At 36.8% G+C, this 24972-nt stretch overlaps 1 long non-coding RNA gene across 1 annotated transcript in view; it reads left to right on the forward strand.

The window, feature by feature from the left end:
- Nucleotides 1-20134, forward strand: part of LOC142870651 (uncharacterized) — a 45906-nt gene extending 25772 nt beyond the window's left edge. Inside the window, exon 4 of the long non-coding RNA XR_012919025.1 lies at nt 19918-20134. This is a non-coding gene — a long non-coding RNA (uncharacterized LOC142870651). The remainder of the gene's footprint in view (nt 1-19917) is intronic.
- The last annotated feature ends 4838 nt before the right edge of the window (nt 20135-24972 follow it).

The following is a 24972-nucleotide window of genomic DNA, read 5'->3' on the forward strand; positions in this document are numbered from 1 at the left end:
TCCTCTAATCTCTGCTAGAATCTGTCTTTTCTGCAGAGACACTCTGTCTGGTGGTGTTATTTGTCCGCCATCTTGCTCCATCCCTCTGTAGTTGTTTTGAAATGTCTATCTATACAAGTTCTTTGATATTCTTCCCTTCTGGAAGTGGAAATTAATTCATTTTCCCTTGACTATATGAGCTGGGACTTGTATCTAGGCAATGGAAAATGACAGAAGTAACAAGGTACAGCTTCTGATACTGGGGCACCGAAGCATTGCAGCTTCTTCCTTGATCCCTTCACTCTTGGACCCCTGATTCTGGGAGAGGCCAGTTGCTATACTTTGAGGATATTCAAGCAACTCTACAGAGAGATCCACTTGCAGTTCTTGTGGTTTTTATTTCATTTTCCTAATTTCTAATGGAACATCTTGGAAAATGGTTATTTGTCATACTTATATGAAGTATCTGTTCAGGAAAGAATGTAGTCTGTTCACATCTTTTTCCCATTTAAAAAAATTAATCTTTCAATTTGGTATAATTGTAGATTCACTTGCAGTTTTAAGAAATAGTACAGAAGGATTTCCTGTACACTACCCAGTTACCCCTAATGGTAACTGGGTAACTGGTAAATTAAAATCATAATGAAATGGCACTACATATCTATTAGAATGGCTGAAAGAAAACATGGTGACAATCCCCAATGCTGGTGAGGATGCAGAGAAACTGGACCAGTCAGTCATACACTACTGGTGGGAATGAAAAATGGTACAGCTACTATGGAAAGTAGTTTGGCAGTTTCTTAAAAAAACTAAACATGCAACTGCCATACAACCTAGCAATTGCATTCTTGGGCATTTATTCCAGAGAAATGAAAATTTATATTCACACAAAAAACTGTACTCAAATGTTTATAATGGGCTTGTTCACAGTAGCAAACAATTGGAAACAACCTAGATGTCCTTCAATGGACAAATGTTTAAACAAACTGGTACATCCATGCCCTAGAACACTACTCAGGAATAGAAAAGAACAACAACCACCTTAATGAATCTCCAGATAATTTTCTGAGTGAAATTAAAATTCAAAATGTTGTATGCTGTATGATCCCATTTACATAAAATTAGTCAAATGATAAAGTAATAGACATGGAGAATAGATTAGTGGGTTATAGTCAAATGATAAAGTAATAGATGTGGAGAATAGATTAGTGGGTTTTAGGGGCTAAATAGGGCATCAAGGTGGAAAGACATTTTGTCTGGCTATAAAAGGGCAACATGAGGGATCCTTATAGTGACAGAAATATTCTGTATCTTGACTGTATCAATATTAATATCTTTGTGTGATATTGTGCTCTAGTTGCTAATAATGGTGAACATCTGTTCATGTACTTATTTGTCATTTGCATGTCCTTTTCAGTGAAAACTCTCATCTATTTTTGCCCATTTTGTAATTGGATTTTATTTTACTGTTGAATTCAGAAAGTTCTTTATATATTTAGATATTAGTCCTTTGCCAAATGTGTGGTTTACACATATTTTGTCCCGGTCTACAGCTTTTATTTTTACCCTCTGGATAGGGTCTTTTACCAAGGAAAAGTTTTAAATTTTTATTAAGTCCAGTTTATTAATTTTTTATTTTGTGGATCATATATTTAGTGGCAAGTCTAAGGACTCTTTGCTTAGCTCTAAATCCCAAAGATTTTCTCTTGTCTTTTTTCTAAAAGTTTTATAGTTTTGTGTCTTATATTTAAGTCTGTGATCCATTATGAGTTAATTTTTGTATGAGGTGTACGCTATAGTTTGGATATTGTTTGTCCTAACCAAAACTCATGTTGAAATTTGACCTCCAATGTGGTGGTGTTGGGTGGTGGAGCCTAGTGGGAGGTGTTTGGGTCTTGGGGGTGGATCCCTCATGCTTGGCTGGGTGCCCTTCTCTCATTCTCTCAGTAATAAAAGAGTTCTTGCTCTGGGAAGACTGGCTTAGTTCTCACAGGAATAGATTAGTTCCTGTGAGAGTGGGTTGTTATAGAGCCAGGACAACCACTCAGGTTTTCTCTCTTTGATTTTCTCCACTGTGTTATGGCACCCTCAACAGAAACCATGGTCGTGTCCTTGAATTTCCAAGCCTGCAGAAACCTGAGCTAAATAAATGTCTTTTCTTTATAAATTACCTAGTCTCAGGTATTCTGTTATAACAACACAAAATGTACTAAGACAGTGTCAAACTTAGTTTGAATTTTTTTCACTATGGATGTCCAATTACTACAGCATCATTTGTTGAAAAGGCTATTTTTCCTTCTTCGAAGTACTTTTGCCTCTTTGTCAAAAATCAGTTGTTTGTATTGCTAAGGGTCTATTTCTGGCATCTGTTCTGTTCTATTGATCTATGTCTTTATTTCAGCCCATAACTCAGTTCTGATTACTACAGCTACAAGAAAAGGTTTGAAATTGCATAGACTTTTATTCCTCTCACTTTATTCTTTTTCAAAATTGTTTTAGCTATTTTAATTCTTTTGCTTTTCTATATAAATTTTATAATAATCTTATCTATATTTATAAAAAAACTTGCTGAGATTTTGATAGGAAATATCCTAAACCTGTGTATCAATTTGGGTAGACTTGATATCTTTACTATTTTGAATCATCCAACCCATGAACATAGTATGCTTCTTAATTTATTTAGATCTTCTTTGATTTATCAATGTTTTGTTGTTTTCAGCATATATTATAAGATATAGAAAAAACAAAATGTTTTTTCTACTCTCAGTCATTTACTCAACACTTCTGACACCAGATGTGTGGGTGTTTTTTCCCACATACCAAGCAATTCTCCAGTAGGTTATCCAGCAGACCAGCTGAGTGTCCTCTAATTCAATTCAACTTAATTCTGACATTATCTACCTGGAGATAACATCAGATCCCACAGGTTGAGTGCTAGATCCCACAATATTGTCCCCCACTTTAGATACCAGTCACTAGTAATAGGTTGTTTTACCTGTGCTTCTGACTGCCCATTTACCACTTGTGGATCCCATGATCCCATGATACTCTCTAGAGTATCTCACAAAATTCAGGGAAATGCTTTACTTACGTGTACCTGTTTATCATAAAGAATATTACAAAGGGTACAGATGAACATCAGATAAAAGAGATGCATAGGACAAGGTATGTAGGAAGGAATGTGGAGTTTCCATGTCCTCCCTGGGTGTACCAGCCTCCAGGAACCTCCATGTGTTCAGCTGTCCCAAAGCTCCCTGAACACAGTTTTTTTTTTCTTTTTTTCTTTTTTCTTTTTTATGGAGGCTTCATTATATAGGCCGGATTGATTAAATCATTGGCTATTGGTGATCAACTCAACCTTCAGCCCCTGTCCCTTCCCCAGAGTTTAGGGGGTTTGATTTTTAGTCCCAATCCTCCAATCACATTGTTGGTTCCCCTGATAACCAGCCTTCATCTTGAGACTATCCAGGAGGCCCAAGCCTTCAGTCAGCTCATTAGCTTACAAAATACACTTACCACATTTGAGATTCCTAGGGTTTTAGGAGTTGTGTGCCAGGAAACAGGGTTGAAGACCAAATATATAGACTTTATTATAAACCATGGTGTCACAGCAAACAAGTTCTTTATGTGTTTTGTTAGATTTACACTTAAGAATTTCATTTTCTTGAGCAATTATAAATGATATAGTGTTTTAAATTTTGTTGTCCACATGTTCATTGCTAGTATATAGAAATATAACAAATTTTTATGTATTTATCTTATAGTGTGCTGAATTCCCTTATTAGTTCTAACTTTTTTTTTTGGTATATTCCTTGGGAATTCCTATATCAACAATCATGTCATCTGTGAATAGGAACAATTTTATTTCTACCTTGAAATTTCTATTAACTTTATTTTCTTTTCTTGCCTTATTGCACTGGCTGGCACCTATTGCATTATATTGGATAAGAGTGGTAAAAAAGGGTATCCTTCCCTTGTTTCTGATCTTAGGATAAGAGCATGTAGTCTTTAACAATTAAGCGTGATGTGAGATGTAGTTTTTTGGTTTTTGTAGATGCTCTTTATCAAGTTGTGGAAATCCTCTCTACTCTTATTTTTTGAGTTTTGTTTTTTTTTTTAATCATGAGTGGGTTTTGAATTTTGTCAAATGCTTTCCTGCATTGACTGATATGATCATATGATTTTTCTTCTTTGACATGTTAATTGATTTTTGAATGTTGAGCCAGCCTTGTATTCCAGAATAAACCCCCTTGTTCATGGTGGATAATTCATTTTATACATTGCTAGATTTTATTTACTAAAATTTGTTAATAATTTTTATATCTATATTCATGTACAATGTTAGCCTATAGTTTTCCTTTTTGTACCGTCTTTGGTTTTTATATCAGGGTAATACTGCTCTCATAAAATGCGTTATGAAGAAAGAATTCCCATTTCTTTAATTTTTGGAAGAGTTTGGAAAGGGTTGTTGATAATTTTTCTTTAAATGTTTGATGGAATTCACCAGTGAAGTCATTTGGGCCTGGGATTACTTTGTGGGAAGTTTTTATTTTATTTTATTTTTTTATTTCAGGATATTTGAGGGTGCAAACATTTTGGTTACATTTTATGTCTTTACCTCACCCAAGCGAGGGTTGGAGGCATGCCCTTCCCCTCTACGATACTTTGTGGGAAGTTTTGATTGCTAATTCAGCTAATTCAATTTTCTTAATAGTTATTAGGCCATTTATATTTTATATTATTTCATATCAGGTGAGGTGAGATAGTGATTTTTGAGGAATTGGTCCATTTGTCTAGGTTGCCAAATTTATATGTAAAGAATATTTCATAGTATTCTTTTATTATCCTTTTGATATCTGCAAAGTCTGTTGTATTACAATATTCTATGCTTCATTCCTGATATTGGAAATTTGTTTTTTCTGTTTTTGTTAGTCTTTTTAGAGACTGATTAATTTTATAGATATTTTCAGAAAACCAGCTCTTTGTTTCATTTATATTCTCAATTGTTTTTCTACTTTTAGTTTTATTGGTTTACCCTTTCTATTATTTCCTTTCTTCTGCTTGCCTTGGGATTAGTTTGCTCTAGGTTTTTTAGGTTCTTGAAGTTGAGCTTAACATCTTGACAGGTGACTTTTTCTCTTTTCTAATAAACGGATTTTGTGTTATAAATTTCCCCCATACCCCTGTATTAGCTTCATCCTACATTTTGATATGTTGTAGTTTTCTTTACGTTCAGTTCAATGCATTTAAATAAATTCCCCTGAAATTTCCACTTTGACACACAGAATTTTTAGGAGTATGCTGTTTAGTTTTTAAGTGTTTATATAATTTCTTATTTTTCTGTTATTGATCTTTAGTTTGAGTCCATTGTGATTTTATTGGAGAACATACTTTGTATGATTTCAATTCTTTTAAATTTGTTGAAGTTTGTTTATGATCCAGATGTGGTCTACCTCAGTGTATGTTCTGTAGGCACCTGAAAAAATGTGTATTCTTCTGTTATTGGGTGGAGAGTTCTATGTCTATTAGATCCTTTTGGTTGATGGTGGTTTTGAGTTTTCCTATATATTTGCTGATTTTATGTCTGGTTGTTCTATCAATTTTTGAGAGAAGGGTGTTGAAATCTTTAGTTATAATTTCAGATTTGTCTATTTCCTTTTTTAGTTCTATCAATTTTTGCTTCACAGTATTTTGTAGCTCTGTTGTTGGATGCATATATATTTAGAATTGTTATGTCTTCTTGAAGGATTGGCCCTTTTATCATTATATACTCTTCCTCTCTGGTAATTTTCTTTGGTCTGAAGTTCACTTTATCTGATGTTAATAACTCCTGGTTTCCTTTGATTATTTGCATGATTTATCTTTTTCTATCCTTTTATTTTCAGTATGCCTATATTGTTATATTTGAAGTGAGTTTCTTGTAGATAGTGTATAGTTGCATGATGTTTGTTCATCCAATCTGCTAATCTCTATCTTTTAATTGATATATTTAAAAGATTTACATTTCAGACAATTGCCGTTATTTTCAGCCTTAAGTCTGCTATTTTATTTATTTTATTTTATATTTTTATTTTCATTTCTCTTTTAATTTTTCCTGCCTTCCTATAGGTTACATGAATAATTTTTAGAATTCCATTTTGATTTATCTATAGTGTTTTTGAGTGTATCTCTTTGTATAGCTCTTATAGTGGTTAAATATAAGTTATAACCCTATTTGTAGTATAATTATCGTAAATGTTTCCTTTTTATACATTTAGAACCACATCACAGTGTTATAATTTTTGCTTCTACTGTCAACATAATTTTGAAAACTCAAAAGTGTAATGAAAGTCTATTGCATTTATCTACATATTTGCCCACCATGTTGTTTCTTCCTTCCTGATATTCCTAGATTCTGTATTTCATCAGAGATTTTACAGAATCTCCTTTGGCTATTATTTTAGGGTAAATCTGCTGGAAATATATTCTTAGTTTTCTTCATCTGAGAATACCTGGTTTTCTGCTTTATTCTTGAAGGATACTTTTGTTGAATTTGAGATTCTAAAACTTCTTTTCTTTTACTAGTTGAAAAATGCTGTGCTACTTCCTTTTGGCCTCCATAGTTTTTGATAAGAAATCTGCTAGCATTCAATTTTTTTCCGCCTACAGATAAGGTATCATTTCTTTAATGCCATTTTCAAGATTTTTTATTTTGTATTTAGTTTTCAAAAGGTTGACTGTGATGTGTCTTGGTGTGGGTTTCTTAGGTTTATCCTGTTTGGTATTCACTGAGCTTCTTGAATCTATGTGTTTTGTCAAATTTGGGGAGTTTGCTGCTATTTTCTTCAAGTACTCTTCTAGTCCTGCCCACTTTCTCTTCTCCTTCTTAGGACTTTGAGAACATGAATATTAGATCTTTTTTTGTAGTTTCACAGGTCTCTAAGGCTCTATTTTTTTTAAGTCTATTTTTTATCTCTTATTCAGATTGGGTAATGTAATGTCTATTGTTCTATCTTCCAGTTTACTGATTCTTTCCTCTGTCTCCTCTATTTTGCTATTGACTTCATCTATTGAGTTTTAAACCTTTGCTTACTGTATTTTTTCAGTTCTAAAATTTTCATTTAGTTCTTTATATCTTCTGTTTCTTTGATGGAATTTTTTCTATTTTTCTTTTCTTTTCTTTTTTTTTTGAAACAGAGTCTCACTTTGTTGCCCAGGCTAGAGGGAATTTTTTCTATTTTCCATTTGTTTTAAGTATGTTTCTAATTGGTCATTGAAACATTTTTATCATGTTAGCTTTAAAGTCTATTGCATATTTCTAACATCTCTGTTTTCTTGATTTTGGCATCTGTTATGAACTATGTCTCCTCCATATGTCAAAGCTCTTTTCCCCAGTATTTGGAGATGGGGGTCTTTGGGAGGAAATAGGATTATCTCCTATAATGCAGACATGAATGTGGGATCCTAATAATGAGATTAGTCCTTTTATAGATATGAGATAAGTTGGTTGCTCTCTTTCCAATGTGCGAAGACACAGCAAGAAGGTAGACACCTGCACACCAGGAAGAGAGCTCTCACCAGAAACTGACTATGCACATCTCTCTGACTTCCAGCTTCCAGAACTATGAGAAAATAAATTTCTGTTGTTTTAGCCACCCAGTCTATAGTATTTTCTTATGGTAGCTCTAGCTGACTGATATAGCACCTAGTGATTGTCTTTTTCATTCCTTTTGAGATCTTCCTGTTTCTTGGTATGATGAGTGATTAAAATCTAGACATTTTAGGTACTATGTTATGAGATTCTGGATCTTACTTAAACCTTCTATTTTAGCTGACCTTTTCTGACACTGCTTCAGCAAGGGATAGGGAGGGAGGAACACTGCCAACAAAACTTTCAGATGAAGTTAGAAGTACATGTTCCCTACTCAACCTCAGCTGATATCCTAGTTGTGGGTGTGTGTAGTCTATCATTAATGCCTAGTGTGTAGAAAGTTTTAGCTGCCATGTGGCCTCTACTGACATAACAGTGGGGAATGGCCATGATACCACTCTGATGTTGAGCTAGAGTAGACCACTTATTGTCTTAAAGTTTTGTCTGGCTAGATTGCCCCCTTTTTGGTCCTTTGGCTAGAGAAAGTAGGCTTTTGTTGTTGTCTGATATATGGATACAATGTGAAATAATAAAATCAAGCTAATTAACCTATCCATCATCTTATTTACCTATTCTTATTTTTATAATGAGACATTTGAAATTTACTCTCTTAGTTATTTTGAAATATAAAATACATTATTATTGCTTAACTTATCTTGCTCTTCAATAGATCTCAAAACCTATCCTTCCTGTTTATCTGAATCTTTGTACCCTTTGACCAACAACTCCTCATTCTCTCCTTCCTGACTTCCTACCCCCAGCCTCTGGCAACCATCATTCTGCTGTCTACTTCTGTGAGTTCAACTTTTAAAGATTCCACATATAAGTAAGATAATGTGGTATTTGTCTTTGTGTGTATGGCTTATTTACTTAGCATAATGTCCTCCAGGTTCATCCATGTTGTTGCAAATGACAGGATTTCCCCATTTGTAAAGGTTGAATAGTTTCAGCTACATATATATCTATCACATTTTTTAATCCATTCATCCATTGATGGACACTTAGGTTGATTTCATAGCTTGGCTATTGTGAATAATAATGCAATGAACATGGGAGTGCGGATGTTCCTTCAACATATTGATTTCAGTTTCTTTGGATATATACTCAGAAATGGGATTACTGGATCATATGGTATGTCTATTTTGTTTTTGAGGAAACTATTTTCTATAATTACTATACTAATTTACATTCTTACCAATAATGTACAAGAGGTTGCTTTTTTCCACATCCTTACTAGCACTTGTTATCCTTCATATTTTTGATAAAAGCCATCCTAACAGGTGTGTTATATCTCATTGCAGTTTTAATTTGCATTTCCATTGATTAGTGATACTGAACACTTTTTCATGTACCTATTGATTATTTGTATATCTTCTTTATGGAAATATCTGTTCAAGTCCTTTGCCCATTTTTAAATCAGATTTTTTTCTTGCTATTGTTTGTATTTTTTATATATTTTGATTATTAACTCCTTATCATAAGTATGGCTCACAAATGTATTTTCCCATGCTATGGATTTGTCTCCTCACTTTGTTAATTGTTTCCTTTGCTGTGAAGAAGCTTTATAGTTTGGTGTAATCTTATTTGTCTATGTTTGCCTTTGTTTCCTGTGCTTTCAAAATCACATATAAAAAAGTTAATGCCCGGACCAATGTCCTGAAACTTTCTCCCTGTGTTATCTTCTAGTAGTTTTACAGTTTCAGGTGTTATATATGATGTAAAACAAAGATCCAATTTCATTCCTGTGCTTGTGGATATCCAGTTTTCCTAGACAGGGAAAATACCCCCACCCCGGGGGCCCCATGGCTGAACTCACTACTGATTGGATACTTTTTGAATCCCACTGCTGATTGGATATTAAATCTTATTGCCGATTGGATGTAAAGCTTGTTGCTGATTGCATGTAAAGCTTATTGCTGATTGGACACTTTTTGAATCCCACCACTGATTGGGTAATTCCTCATGCTCATAGTTGATTGGTTGTGTGTAACCCCAAGAAGTGTATAAAACTGAAGGAGAACAAGGAAGTGGTGCTCAGAATTTGGTGGCATGCCCCTCTGAGCAGAATAAAGGCTGATTCTCTGACCCTCTGTGTGCCACTTGGTTCTTTCCCTGGTCAGTCGCTATTAACACATGCTGTTACACTTGCCAGAACACTAACACTGTTTGTTGAAGAGACTGTATTTTTCCTACTGTGTGTTCTTGGTGACTTTGTGAAAAACCAATTGACTATAAATGTGTGGGTTTATTTCTGGGGTTTATTTTCTGTTCCATTGGTTGACATGTCTATTTTTATGCTAGTACCATGCTTTGATTACAGTCACTTTATAATATTTTTTGAAAGCAGAAAGTGTGATGCTTACAGATCTGTTGTTTTTGCTCAAGCTTATTTTGAATATTCAGGGTCTTTTGTGGTTCCATACAAATTTAAGGATTGCTTTTTTCTATGTCTATGAAAAATGATGTTGGAATTTTGATAGGGATTGCATTGAATCTGTAGATTGCTTTGGATAGTATGGACATATTAATTCTTTTAATCCATGAACATGGGATATATTTCCATTTATTTGTATTTTCTTCAATTTCTATCATCAGTAATTTATGGTTTTCAGAATAGAGGTTTTTTGCCTCCTTGGCTAAATTTATACCTTAGTATTTAATTTTTTGTGCTATTTTAAATGTGACTGTTTTCTCAATTTCCTTTTTGGATAGTTTGTTTTTAGTATGTAGAAATGCTACTGATTTTTGTATGTTGATTTTGTATCTTCCAACTTTACTAAATATATTTATCAGTTTTGACAGATTTTTGTAGAGTCTTTATGGTTTTCTATATACAAAATCATGTTATCAGGCCAGGCGTGGTGGCTCACGCCTGTAATCCTAGCACTCTGGGAGGCCTAGGCTGGAGGGTCACTCAAGGTCAGGAGTTCAAAACCAGCCTGAGCAAGAGTGAGACCCCTTCTCTACTAAAAACAGAAAGAAATTAATTGGGCAACTAAAAATATATAGAAAAAATTAGCAAGGCATGGTAGCACATGCCTGTAGTCCCAGCTACTTGGGAGGCTGAGGCAGAAGGACTGCTTGAGCCCAGGAGTTTGAGGTTGCTGTGAGATAGGCTGACACCATGGCACTCTAGCCTGGGCAAGAGAGTGAGACTCTGTCTCAAAAAAAAAAAATCTTGTTATCTTAATCAAACTAATGTTGCACCTCAAGGAGCCAGAAAAACAAGAACAAACCAAATTTGATGCTAGCAGAAGAAAAGAAAGAACAAATATCAGAGCAGAACTAAATGAAATGAAGATGAAAAATACAAAGTATCAGTGAAGTGAAAGGTGGTTCTTTGAATAGATAAACAAAGTTGATACACCACCAGCTGAACTAACAAAGAAGGGAGAAGATGCAACTAAAAATAATCAGAAATGAAAAAGGTGACATTACAACTGATGCCACAGAAATACAGAAGATCATCAGAGACTACTGTGAACTATGCTCACAAACTAGAAAACTTAGAGGTAATGGATAAATTCCTGGAAGCATCAGCAAATACAGATAATCTCACTTCTTCCTTTCCTATGAGGATGCCTTTTAATTCTTTTTCTTACATAATTTCTCTGGTTAGAACTTCCAATACTATGTTCTTAGGAGAATTGCTTTCAACTTTTCCCCATTCAGTGTGATGATAGCTGTGGATTTGTAGTATATAGCCTTTATTATTTTGAGGTATGTTCCTTCTATGCCTAGTTTGTTGAGAGGTTTTTTTTTTTTATCATGAAGGGATGCTGAATTTTATCAAATGTTTTTTCTCTGTCTATTGAGATGATTGTATGGTTTTTGTACTTAATACATGATACATGTTGATGTATCATGACTATTGATTTGCATATGTTGAACCATCCTTGCAGCCATGTAATGAATCTGACTTGATCATAGTGTATTATATTTTTTATGTGTTGCTGGATTCAGCTTGCTAGTATTTTGTTGAGGATTTTTGTGTCTGTCCTCATCTGGGATATTGTCTTGTAGATAGGTTTTTTTTGTTGTTGTGTCCTTGTCTGACTTTGGTGTCAGGGTTATGCTGGCCTTGTAGAATGAGTTAGGAAGAATTCCCTTCTCTAATCTTTTTCTATACCAAAAAAGGAGGATTAGTATTAATTTTTCTTTGTATGAAAATTCTACATTTGGTGAATTCGTTTAGTCCTGGTCTTTTCTTTGTTTGGAGACTTTTTATTACTGATTTGCTCTGTGTTATTTGTCTGTTCAGGCTTTCTATTTCTTCATGATTTAGTCTTGGTAGATTGTATATTTCTAGGAATTTATCCATTTCTTCTAGGTTTCAAGTTTGTTAGTGTATAATAGTTCATATAATAGTTCATAATAGTTTCTGATGACCTTTTGTATTTCTGTGGTATCAGTTTAATGTCTCCTTGTTCATATCTGATTTTGTTTAGTTCTTCTCCGATCTTTATTTCTATTCTTATACTAATTTTCAGTTTAGTTTGTTCTTGTTTTTCTAGTTCCTTGAGGTGGATTGTTAGCTTGTTAATTTGTAATCTTTCTACTTTTTTGATGTAGGCATTTATTGCTCTAAATATCCCTCTTAGTGCTGCTTTTTGTTTCTTGCAGGTTTGGGTATGTTGTACTTCCATTTTCATTTGTTTCAAGAAATTTTTTGATTTCTATCATAATTTCTTAATTGACCATTGGTCATTCAGGAACATGTTTAATATCCATGTATTTGTATAGTTTCTAGAGTTACTTTTGGTATTGATTTCTAGTTTTATTATATTTTGTTCTCAGAAGATACTTGATATAATTTTTTTTTTTTTTTGAGACAGAGTCTCACTTTGTTGCCCAGGCTAGAGTGAGTGCCGTGGCGTCAGCCTGGCTCACAGCAACCTCAATCTCCTGGGCTCAGCGATCCTACTGCCTCAGCCTCACGAGTAGCTGGGACTACAGGCATGCGCCACCATGCCCGGCTAATTTTTTGTATATATATATTTTTTTAGTTGGTCAATTAATTTATTTCTATTTTTGGTAGAGACGGGGTCTCGCTCAGGCTGGTTTCGAACTCCTGACCTTGAGCAATCCGCCCGCCTCGGCCTCCCAGAGTGCTAGGATTACAGGTGTGAGCCACCACGCCCGGCCGATATAATTTTGATGTCTTAAAATTGTTGAGACTTGTTTTGTGGCCCAACATATGGTCTATCCTGGCATGTGCTGATGAAAAAAATTGTGTATTCTGCAGTTATTGGATAGAATGTTCTTTATATGTCTGTTAGGTTCATTTGGTCTGAAGTCTAGTTTAAATCCAGTGTACTCGCCATCAAATTACTATTAACTGACCAACACTAAGGTGTTCACATAGTAGTAATACTCATTGGGTGCTGGCCAGATTGTAGGGGGGAGAGGGGGTTAAACCTACAACTAATGCAAGCCAGATGCACTGTATGGGGGAGGGACACACTTGTAGCCCTGGCTTGGGCAGGGCAAATGCATTACATATAATGAAGATGTTTGTACCCCCATGATATCCTGAATAATAAATAAAAATAAAACAAATAAATCCAATGTTTCTTCAATGATTTTTCTCTCTAGATGATCTGTTTGATGCTGAGAGTGGAGTGTTAGGTCCTGTACTACATTGCATTGCAGTTTATCTCTCTCTTTAGATCTAGTAACATTTGCTTCATGAATCTGGATGCTCCAGTGTTGCATATATATTTAGAATTGTTATATCCTCTTGCTGGATTGATTTACCATTATATAAATACATTATTTATTTTTATTTATTTAGTTTTAGTTTTTAATTTTTTTTTTTACTGTTTTTGACTTAACATCTCTTTTGTCTAAGTCATTCCTGCAAACTTTTGGTTTCCCTTTGTGTGGAATATCTCCCTTTACTTTCAGTCTATACGGGTATTATCTTAGCAGTTTGTATAGTAGTTATATTTGGGGAGAAGTTAAGTTTAATAAAGGGAAGATGATGTGTGTCAAGTGCATTGATTCCGAGTGTTGGTAATGCTTCATTTCTTGAACTGTATGATATTTACATAGGTATGTTAATTTTGTTATAGTCCATTCAACTTATACTTATGATTTTTTCTATGATTTGCCAATCTAAATTTTAAAATTATTGGCATAATAATTTTTATAATATCATTTTAGGGTCTTTTAAATGTCTATATGTCCTGTAATATCTACTCTTTTCTACTTGATATTGGTAATTTGGCCTTTTTCATTTTCCCTTGATCATTCTTGCTATAATTTTATCAATTTTATTACTCTTTTAACCATCTTTTGTTATTTTGTTTGTTTTTAATTTCATTAACTTTTGTTTTTAAATTTATTTTAAATTTATTTACAATCCTTCTTTCTTTGGTTTTATTTTGCCATTTTTTGCCAGCTTTTTGAAAATGATGGTGATCTAGGACCTCTTATATTTTCCTGGGTAGAGTTTGAACCCATTCTCTGAAGTGAGGTATCACGAAAATTGAAGGATAAGCACCACATGTGTTCGTCATCAAATTGCCAGTGACTGATCAACACTAAGGTGCTCACACGGTAGTAATATCTTTGGGAGGCTGGGGGAGGGTAAACTCACAACTAATGGATGTGATGAGCATTGTAGGGGGAAAAAGGGCCACCTCAAATCATAGATTGGGCGTGGCAAAGTCATAACATGTAACCAAAATGTTTGCACCCCCATAATATCCTGAAATAAAAAAAAAAAACGAAGATGAGCATCAATCTGTGGCAATCAAAACATTGTCCAGCAGAGGGTGCGAGAGAAAGTGTTTCAAAGGCCAGACCTGCGGTTGAGTCCCTACTCCTCTGCTGGAGGAGGATTCCCATTACTGTTGGTTTAAGACCTTAACTCCAGCCATTGCAGTGTGACACCATTACGGTACACACCAGTTATCTCAAAAGTGTGTGATTTGACGGAGGGTGGGCAAGAACATCAACTCCATTTATGTTTCTGCATTATTTAAAGTTTATAATATCTATATTTTATTTTATAATTAAAAATTAAACAGAAGCTTATGAGCATATTTAAAAATAGGAAATATGATTTGGTTGGGAAATGATGCTGCATGACTAATTTCTGGACGTGGTTTTCAATTATACCAAGAGATTTTGCTTCAAGCATAAAATATTTCCTTCAGTAGATTCAGACTACTTTTTAAACTTGGTCTGTTCTTTTCTTTGTTTTTTTTCCCCTAATATTCCATTCTATGAAGGTATAAAGATACCTTTATGCCTTCATTTGCTTCTGCCTTTGATTTGCCTTATTGTGACTTGTGACATTTATCGCTACTAATAGCTGGCTTAATCCTTCTAATTTAAATTCCCAGTACATGGAAAAAGCGAAGCTTATAATTTCCTACCAAATCTATAGATCTATGGTTGTTGGATTTGCCTGCACTTGGGTCAAGGACCCACTCTGATCTCATCAGCCAGGGGTCATGGGCTCGTGTGGGACATGGCTGTTAGATAACATGGACTGTGCATAGCACAGATGTCCTTAGAAGAAGGCTTAGAAGACCCAGAAATAATGAGTGCCACTTTGTTGCCAGATCCTATTCTATGGCTTTTTCCCTTGTTGTCTTCACCACCACAGTTTTAACTTAGATATTTTATATGAATGTTTTTTCATACATGAAGGCCTTTTCTTTTTCAGTTCAAAACCATTAAAAAATGTACTTCCCAAATCCACATTATTGAAACTTTTTTCAACTATTGTTAAACAGTCAACTACTAACACTAAATCTTTTGTACTCTTACACACAGCTATTGAGAACAATGCCAGAAATCCCAATTTGAGCAAATGAATGGTAGATTTTATGGAATAGAATATTATACAATAATAACATTGGAGTGCATCTTGCTTCTTGCTATAGGTGAACCTCAGTAAAGTTTATTCTTTTATTCAACAAATTGTTCAACTCTGTGTCAGGTGCCCTGCTTGGTGTTGGGAATAAAAAGATAAAACACAACGCAAGCAACCATGATGCTTAAGGTTCAATGTGGGAAGTTTTAAATCAGCAGTCTTCAATCCTTTTATCCACTGTAAAATGCTTAATGAGTGGCATTCATATCAGATCACATTCCATGAGTGTATCAGGGTCACACACAGCTGTAAGATATAAGTTTCCCCCTTTTTGTCCCCTTTATGAATGCATGCCAACTATTTATGAGGGAGTGCTATTTTTATAGATGTGATTGTTATGGCTGCAGAAGTCACTGCTAACATTAATAAAAGTGTCCAAATTGCAGTGACCTCAAGCATCATCTCACATATCCTGGAAATAATACTTCAGGTCCAAGAATTTTCATTTTTAAAACAACCTATGTGGTTGGAGATACTTTGAGAAACACTGTTCTTTGGATTTCCCTTCATAGCTAAGACCAGGCTATGATGTCTGACAAAATTTTACCAAAGTCTGGACTATCCAATATCAAATGACAATGCAGATGAGTCACCAACAGCTTCCTATGAGTAGTGATTTTTCAAAAGCTTTCCATATCCTGTCTTCCAGGGTGGGAGAGCAGGTAAAGTTTCCATACTGCTGGGCTAGTATGATCTTACAATGTCCTAGGAACAGATACTTGGGCAAAAAGATACAAATCCTACAGAAGTTTGCACAAAGGGGTCTCCACCATAGACTCGAGATAAGGTCTGGCAGTCTGAGGCCTCAGAGAGAACACTGTGAGAGCACTATTATATTGGGCAGAACTTCAAGAGAAACCTCAGCTTCTAGTGATGTGTCCTATGGCCAGAAATAACACCTGAGGTGCCTGTCTAAACAGTACCGCCTGTGGACAGGACTCTCCTGTGGGGTGGAGAAAAGGAGGGTAGAGAGACTCTGGGACCTGGCAAGCTGCACAGAGTGGGCACCTGGCTTGGCTGAGTTGCCAAGAAATTTGTGAAGGGACTGGATCCCAGAGTGGGCTGGCTGCTTTTGTGAACTAAAGAGAGATACAAGCAAGAGCTCTTGATGATGGCTATTTTCCCAAAAGCAGATGGACAGGCAGAAAAAGCTCATCTAATGTTAGAGAAAGGAAATATATATATTCATGAAAAGAGAGAAGAAAGGGATGTTTGAGTGTGTTGAAGTTTATTGTTATACTCTTCTTTTTGTATACTGTGAAAAACCATGAGACACTAAGAATAAATTCCCCCTTTTGTTTATGCTAGTTTGATTGCTATTTCTAATACTTGCAAACAACAGAATTCTAACTAACATTCTCAAATCGATTAAAAACTGCCAGCCAAATGGTGTGATGGACTGCAGTCTGATGCCTTGTAGGAGGAAAATTGCTGACATCCTAGATGTAACTTACTGTATGACCTGGGTGTAATCAGAGTCACCTCTTGTATGCACTTGAGTATGAGGGTTGAGGAAGAGGGATCTGGAAGATAGCTTATAAACTGACAACTTCAGACATGCAGTGTTTTGTTGAAGAAGGTATGTTCTCTCCTAGGAATAGAAGGAAGGTCTATGGCATTAAGGGTTGGGTTGAGACTTGGGTCTGAAACACTGGTTGTTTCAGCAGTTTCTTTAGGTCTCAGCTAAAATCCTGAGGCAAGCTATGAGGCAGGATTTTGACCTTTGGTTCTTGCTACAAAATGCTGAAAATTTAGTGTTTTCAGGGGGTATAGGGCCAATGGCTGAGAAGGAAGATTTAAACTGTGGCTTGAGAACATCACCAAGGTGTGGTGTCAGATCCTTTCAGCAGGGAAAAGGCGAGAAACTAAATGCATACAGATTGTGTGCATGTAGATGTAAGTATAGAAATGATGTCATTAATAAGTTCAGCTAACATCTATGAGGTTTCTGATGTTCTAGGCTCTGTGCCAAGCTTTCAAGATATATTATCTTCTTTGATCCTTCTTACAGTCCTAAAACACTATTATTTTTTCTATTTTTTAGATGAGGAAATTAGGGCACAAAAAACATACAGCTGTGGTCTAGGAGATAGAGATTGAAGCCAGGAAGTTTACTTTAAAAACTTACTCTTGATATCCTCTACACTCACTGTGCTCCTTTCTGTTATGCTGTTTAATATTATCTCCTAGATCCAGATCTCAAAACTCAGTTGCTTAAGAAATAATGTGAATTAGCTAAATTTGTTGTATCTGGGAGAAAACATGGAGCAGTAAGGCTGTAAGAAACTGGATGATTCTGTCTGCAAGGGCAGCAGCTCTTAAGCTCTCCGGCTGATTGTAGCCATGTGGGATTTCAGGCTCAGGATTAGCAAATATTTTCACTATTAAAAATGCTCCAAAACTGGATATTTATGAGAATTCTTCTCATATTTAATGGTTCACAATTAAAAAAAATCATGTCATGCAGACTTAACAAAGCACATCTGTTAATATAAATGTGTGACCAGTATTGACCTCTGTCTGTCTTCAATCACTAAACTCAGAAAAATCAGTACTTGGGACTTCACCTTTAGCAGTCCAAGATCAGATAAATTTGTCTGATGCTAACTCCTTGCATCCAGACCACAGGATGGTGCTCTCACTCTCTGCCTGGTGAGCTTGTAGTCTGGTTCTCTCTATTTTTGCCTTAGACAATACTCTCAGGAAGCATGGGCCATTTTCCCTTGCTGAATGGACCCGCTCTTAGCTCTTGCTGGCTGGGAACTTCATTCAGCCTGTTGGCTCAGCGGTTTCTCCCTCTACTCCTCCTGCACATCCTACTGCAATGTGTGACTTGGGGTTCCCTTAATGTACTGTAGCAAGACACAAGGCAGGCCTGCTGGCTTTCAATTCAGTGTCCACTTCATTCATGAGCAAGAATGGCTCAGGAAATCTATCCTTGGGGTTTTATGCTACAGCCTATGCTTGCCACTGTAGCCACTATGAGAAGCCTCTGTCCAAGATTGGCACAGGACAGTCTGTGAAGGGATCTCTTCCTAAAGTCCCAGTCAGGTAATAGGGCAAGATTTCACTCTGTTGAACTGTCACTCTCCACCCAAGAGCTCAACAGGGGCAAATTACATATTTCTTCTTTTGCTTCTTTTCCATACTGCTCCCTAGCCCCACCCCAGCCCTTTCTGCCAGGCTGGAAAAGCAGAGAATATTTATTTTTCGTTTCTCTAAATTGTATACATCCTCTTCTAAAGTAGAATAGACCTGGACATCATAGTCTTATGGAGCATCACTCTATACCATAAATGAATTTCTAAGTTCCCCGGTTTTAGTTGTTGACTTGTTAAAGGAGTAGCTAAAGAGATCTGGCAAGTCCTTTATTTTTTCCCAGAACAATTATCTGGCTTCTAAGGCTATTGTCTTTTGCATAATGTGATTTTTAATGTCAATCTCTAAATATTATCTCCTGACTTTATTTTACTTTTCTTCTGAAATAAATTCTAGTTTACTCCTACACAATAAAGTTGGCTGCTGCGGGAACCAAAAGGAAAAAAATATTTTTTACAATTTCTATACTTTTTTCCTACACCTTTGCATGGTCTCAGAAGCCTTAATCCCTGCACATAGGATCTTGGCTGTTCAGCCACATTTATCTTAGCACCTGTCAAGAAGGCTAAGGTTAGGCTTAGGAAGTCAACTCTGATCTTTATATATTCTTCATGCCAATGTAATGTCTGTTCTTTCTTCCTCCTCTGAACTTATCAGTGACAATTTTTTAGCATTTCTCTTTAGAAATCTAAATTTCTGTAATGATATTTCAGTGTAAAAATCATCAGCCATTACTTTTTCCAGTGTGTACTGAATTCCCAAACTGTGTTTTATTGCCTGCTTTTTGCTGCCTCTGTAACCATTTCTCGAACCTCAATACCTAGGCAGAGGATTTTTAGAAAATGAACATGTTAATTTCTGCTACTATCTGTAAGGCTGCTGTGAAACTGCAGACAGTGTCTAATGGAGAACCAGAAGTTTTCTTCTGTGCTTGGCTGTCCCTCTGCCTCAGGGCCAACCGCCTCCCACACTTTAGTGCTTGATGCAGGAGCAACCGAGCTACTACTTCCAGGCTCTCTGTGCTTCTTGTAAATGCCCCTTCAAGGGGTTTTCTTGCAAGTATATTTGAGAGTAAAGAGGATTTGCATTATTATATTCACTTTTATGTCAGTTAAGCATTCTAGTTGATGTTCCATGCTAGTCTTAGTTCCACCAGTATTCCTGTTATTGAATTGTGTCTCCCCCAAATTCATGATTGAAGCTCTAAGCCCCAGGACATCAGAATGTGACTATATTTGGAGATAGGGCCTTAAAGAGATTATTAAGGCTATTTAAGGGCACAAGAGTGGGACCTAATTCAACATGACTGGTGTCCTTGTAGGAAGAAGGAGATATACCAGGAATATGGGTGCACAGAGGAAAGACCCTGTGAGGACATAGAGAGATGACAGTCGTCCACAAGCAAAGGAGAGAGGCCTCAGGAGAAACCAACCTGCCAGCACCCTTATCTTGAACTTCTAGCCAGACTATGAGAAAATAAAATTCCCGTTTTTTAAACCACCCAGTCTTTGGTATTTTGTTATGGCAGCCCTAGCAAACTGATTTGATACAATCTCTGTTCAGTTTGATCCTAGACACGTCCTGGAATTCTTTAGCTTGTGACTCTCAATATAGTAATCCTAATTATAAACATCTAATGAACACTTTCCTGTAGTAGATACTGTTCTAAAACATTTTCATATATTATCCCATTTCATCATTAGAAAATCCCATTATGCATTAGTATAATTGTTTAAAAAATTACTATAATTATGTAAGTTTAGTTAATTATTTTTATTAATAAGGAAAGGAAGGCACAGAGAAGTTAACTAACTTGAGCATGATCACATCATCAGTAAGAGGCAGAGCTGGGATTGGAAACTGGATGGTCTGAAGCAGCAGGTCTCCTGATGAGACGCTGCTGTCACGGTATGGGACTCAGTGGAGAAATAGACATGGGGAGGGCCATGCTTCTACTGCCTCATTAATTTATTTCTAGTAATATCACAATAAATGGTATTATATGGATGTTTGAGACTTTACAATGTTACAAAGTTTGAGAATGATTGGTTTAACAAGATAAATAAGAATTTTAAACTAGACACTAAATATGCCTATCCCATGGTTCAAGGGACAAAAACATAAAAACAAACACAGAAACAAAAAAAGCCCTACAACAGGTGGTGCCCTTGCACACTTCAGTTCCTAGCCATAGTTGCTTGTATTCAAGTTTATGCCTTTTTCTCAAATCCTCCGTAATATAAATCCCAACTATCCTTTAGAAAATGTGCCCTCAGTTGGCTACTTCTTGCTGTCAGGAACAGAGCTACTTTCTCCCCACCACTTTATGTTCTGAAATATAATAATCCATAGACTATTGCCCCCAAAGTGAATTTTCCAGCCACGCATAGGGCTTGTATTAAGGAGAAGATCCTCTATGACCTAAGGGAGAACAATAGGAACAATCTGTGGTCTAGAGGTTTCCTCTCCACCATGCCATTCAAAAGGGGTTTGGGTCTTTGCACTCACTGACACAGTCCAGGATGGTGTTGCTGTGTCAAGTCCCCTCCCCTTTAAGACCACCCATCAACATGAGATATAGATGTCCCTCCTTGGTCTTCCTGGTCATTCAGTAGGGCAATGATGGTGTGCACACTTGTGCATACATAGCCACACACATATGCATGAACATGTGACACACACATGACCTTACTACTGTCCAAAAAATTGATTCTCAGAGACAGTATAATTAGTTTATATCAAAATTAAGAAGGGACACATTTCTTTAAATAACAATATCATCTATAAAAACTTAAGCCAACCATAAGAACAATATTTCACCTTATCTTGCAGAGTAATAGTAGGCCCTACTTTGTTCATTCTCCTCTCTCTAAAACTGTCCCCTGGTCTCAGATACATAGAAAAATGGGCTCACCAACACTATTTTTTCAAGCAACAGAATCTCTGCTGCTTGATTGCCAATCAATGGGTGCACAAAGATCTGGCAGAAATTCTGAAACTGCTGTTTTTCAAACCCTGTTTTAAAACTGAATATTCTTAAACATTTTATTTGAGAGAAGGGAGGCAACAAGATGGTTACTTATTTTCACATCACAAATCAGAAAGGTAGGTGCAAGGAACTGCTGTTTCAGGTGCATAAAAATTTGTGACTCACAACATAATGATTATCAGATCATCCCACCTTTCTTATCCAACCAAAAATTTCCAATACAGCTGCTTTACATTTGCGAAACTTGGATGTCAAAATAGTAAATGGTTTTGAAACTTAAATGGCCTCTTTGACCTAAGGTTGAACATGTTGTTTGTAACAATAAGAACAATTTGTGATCTAGAAGTCTTCCCCTCTGGCTATAGTTGAGCAGAGGAGAACTGTTTTTAACCCCACACTTGCTACACCCTGGTTTCAGTGGGAGGTAGTACAATATTAATTAGAGAAAAAACTCTTGTTGAGAAAGAAAGATCAGGAAAGTAGAGGCAGGGAGAAAAACCAGAGGTTGCAATAGTATCACTAACTGAGGCCCAGGAGGGTGAGCAGCATAGGGAATGTGGTGACAGATGTCATAATCACAGCACTTAAGAATTGTGCCACTTTGTGATCAAGGTCATTCTCTGGCTTTGATTCCTTCTTTCTATCACTTGCTGCGGGAAGAGTTCAAGGGTTCAAGAGTTCAACAAATGAGAGTGCTCAGGATAAGTCCTTTGTGAAAACAAAGGGGGATTGGCAGAACTGACTCAGCATTCTAAATCTTGGAAACTGTGCCTGACTCTTGGCTTTGTCTGAGAATGTGTTCTCTTCTAATATTCCTGTACCATCCCCTACAGGCACTCTCCCAGAGAAACTCCTTGTGCCTAGGAACTTGGCATATACAAAGGGTTTTGGAAACTCCCAGAAAATCCCTAAGAGAAGGAAAGTTTACAGATGGAGGAAGATGGAAGGAGAGCATTCCCAGACTCTTTAACGGAGCTCCTTCTAGGGAGCTGCATGATCCTCTGAATATGTCTTTGGCTACTCTGAATTGTAGAGGACTAGCTCTCACCCTCTCTGAGTGCATCAGAGCTCAGCTAATTTCTTAGCTGCTCACTCGTCTGAGAGAAACCAATCTGTTCTGAACCGGAGCCTCTGACTTCAAAGGCCATCTAGAATGAACTGTTCTTGATCTCCTGCCCACTGCAATATGCAAGCCACATCTAAGCCTTGGTGGCAGTAGACTTTTCTCAGGCTAATCCTGCAGCCAACCCCATGGCCAAGTTCTTTCCCTTCCCACGCCACAGCATCACCTGCAGACTCTGGCCCACTGCCCTACCTGGACAGATCACCTCTGAATGTGGCCTCTGCTGACTAAAGCATCTGAGACCTACTCTCTGGCTAGAGGGGGTGTTTGGTTCCTGAGAATCCCAAATACCAAGTCTTGCATTACATTAACTCTGCCCTGTCTTTATGCTTTGGCCTCGGAGAGAACAGATGACAGAGCATATGGTGGGAACAAAAGGCAGGTTGGACAGCACATCCTCCCCAACCCCCTGGGAGGAAGAGATGGCCCAAGGTGTCCAGAGCCTGTCTGTGTCCCACACTAAGCTACTATGAGAGTGAGAGGTGTTGCTAGGTGAAGCAGCTAGCTGAAAGCTGTGGTTGAGTCTGGAAGGCAGGCCTAAGGCATCAGCTTTTTCACAGGGGTTTACCAGGTAACTGGCTCCTGAGTGTCTTGCTTCACATTCTAGGAGGGACAGTTATTTAAAGGGCCCAATTCCACAGTAAAATATTAGGTACAAAAATCAAAATATCACATATATTATGTGAACTATGATGGTGCTTATTAACATGAAGTTGTGATATACATCCAGAAATAATATTGGATGAAGATGTGGTGATATAGTTACATTGTTTTTCTCAGAATTGGGGGGAAATACGTATTTTCATTTATGTATTAATAAGTTTGGTATATTTCCAAAATTTCTGTCACTTTTATTCTTGGAAAAATGTTCAAAGTAGCTTGGACAAACTACAAGAGAAAGACTTGGGTTGGGTAGAGTTTGGGATTTACACCCATATGTTTAATCATTGAGTATCTAAGTCAGTGTGCAGGCGTGTCTTCCTAGGCCAGGACAAGAAACTTGGAGGCTAAGCATGATGCTTCTAGCTCAGACTCTCTGGATGTTTTGTCCATGGATTGCTGCCTATGTCTCACGTATTTCAAATGCTCATGTAGATTGTCCCTATGGACCATTCCATGACAATGGTCCTAGCTAGGCTTTTGGGACCTTCTAGCCACAGTGGGATTTTTCTGGTGAATGTTGTCTCTGCCAGGCAGAGAGAGACCCATTTTTCTTTGATTGAGAGAGCCTTTTCTTACCCATTCTCCATCTCTCCCCAGTGTCATGTCAGGGTAGACCTACCTGGAGAAGCGGCCCTGGGAACTCCTGTCCAGACTATAAAACTCCTGGTGCAGTGGAAAGACAATGTACCACAGAATAAGATAGATATATCTTTGTTGCTCTAGGAAAAACACTTCAACTCTAAGAACTCCTGATCTTCATCTGTAAGATGAGGTCATTTATCTCTAACCCACAAGCTTGTTCAGAGAATTCAAAGATGTCAAGTGACTAACGTGCCCAGAAGAATGTCTGACACCAAGTAGAGCCTGAATACATGTCTGTTCCCTCCCTTTCCCCATTACCCATGGGTGAATTTATTAAGTGCTAACAACTACTTCTGATACACCTGTGATCATCTTTGTTTTTACCAATTAGGTCACAGAAGCAAAAAGAGCTCAGTAACTTATTTAGTGTCACACAGCAGGTGGGTAGGGTAGCATAATTGTGCTTCTGCTGAGCTGTGTGGTGAGGACCTCTATAGTCAAGATTGTGTGAGGGATCATACTTGGTTGTAGCATGTGCCAGGCTCTGAGAATGAAGGCCCCACACTCACACTGTGTTCACCACAAGGGATATGCCATTACCATGGCCTGATTTCTCTATAGTGACTACTAACTACAAGATTAAGGCCAGGAATTTCATCTGGTCAGCTTAGCATTTGGGACTGTCAGTACAAAGACTTTCACACCATTCCCTGGTGGCTTCTGGCTTACCCATATCCAATCATGCCATTTATGTTCTCAGAAAATATTTCTGATGATCTGACGTGTACAGGGCATGATTCCAGAGGAGAAAGCAGTAAGTGCAATGCTTAGAACTCTGGTGTTCATGGACCTTTCATCTTGTAGAAAGACAGAAACAAAACGCACACTAAGAAAGAACAGCTACAGCATCACAAATTGGGTTAAGTACTTTGGAGCAAAATCCAGCAGGGAAGGGACAACGAAGTGTGGTAAGGGAGTCTTGACCTCTTAGATATACAGTGGCCAGGAAACACCTCCCT

Source organism: Microcebus murinus, chromosome 4 (assembly GCF_040939455.1).
Source record: "Microcebus murinus isolate Inina chromosome 4, M.murinus_Inina_mat1.0, whole genome shotgun sequence".
Lineage (NCBI taxonomy): Eukaryota > Metazoa > Chordata > Mammalia > Primates > Cheirogaleidae > Microcebus > Microcebus murinus.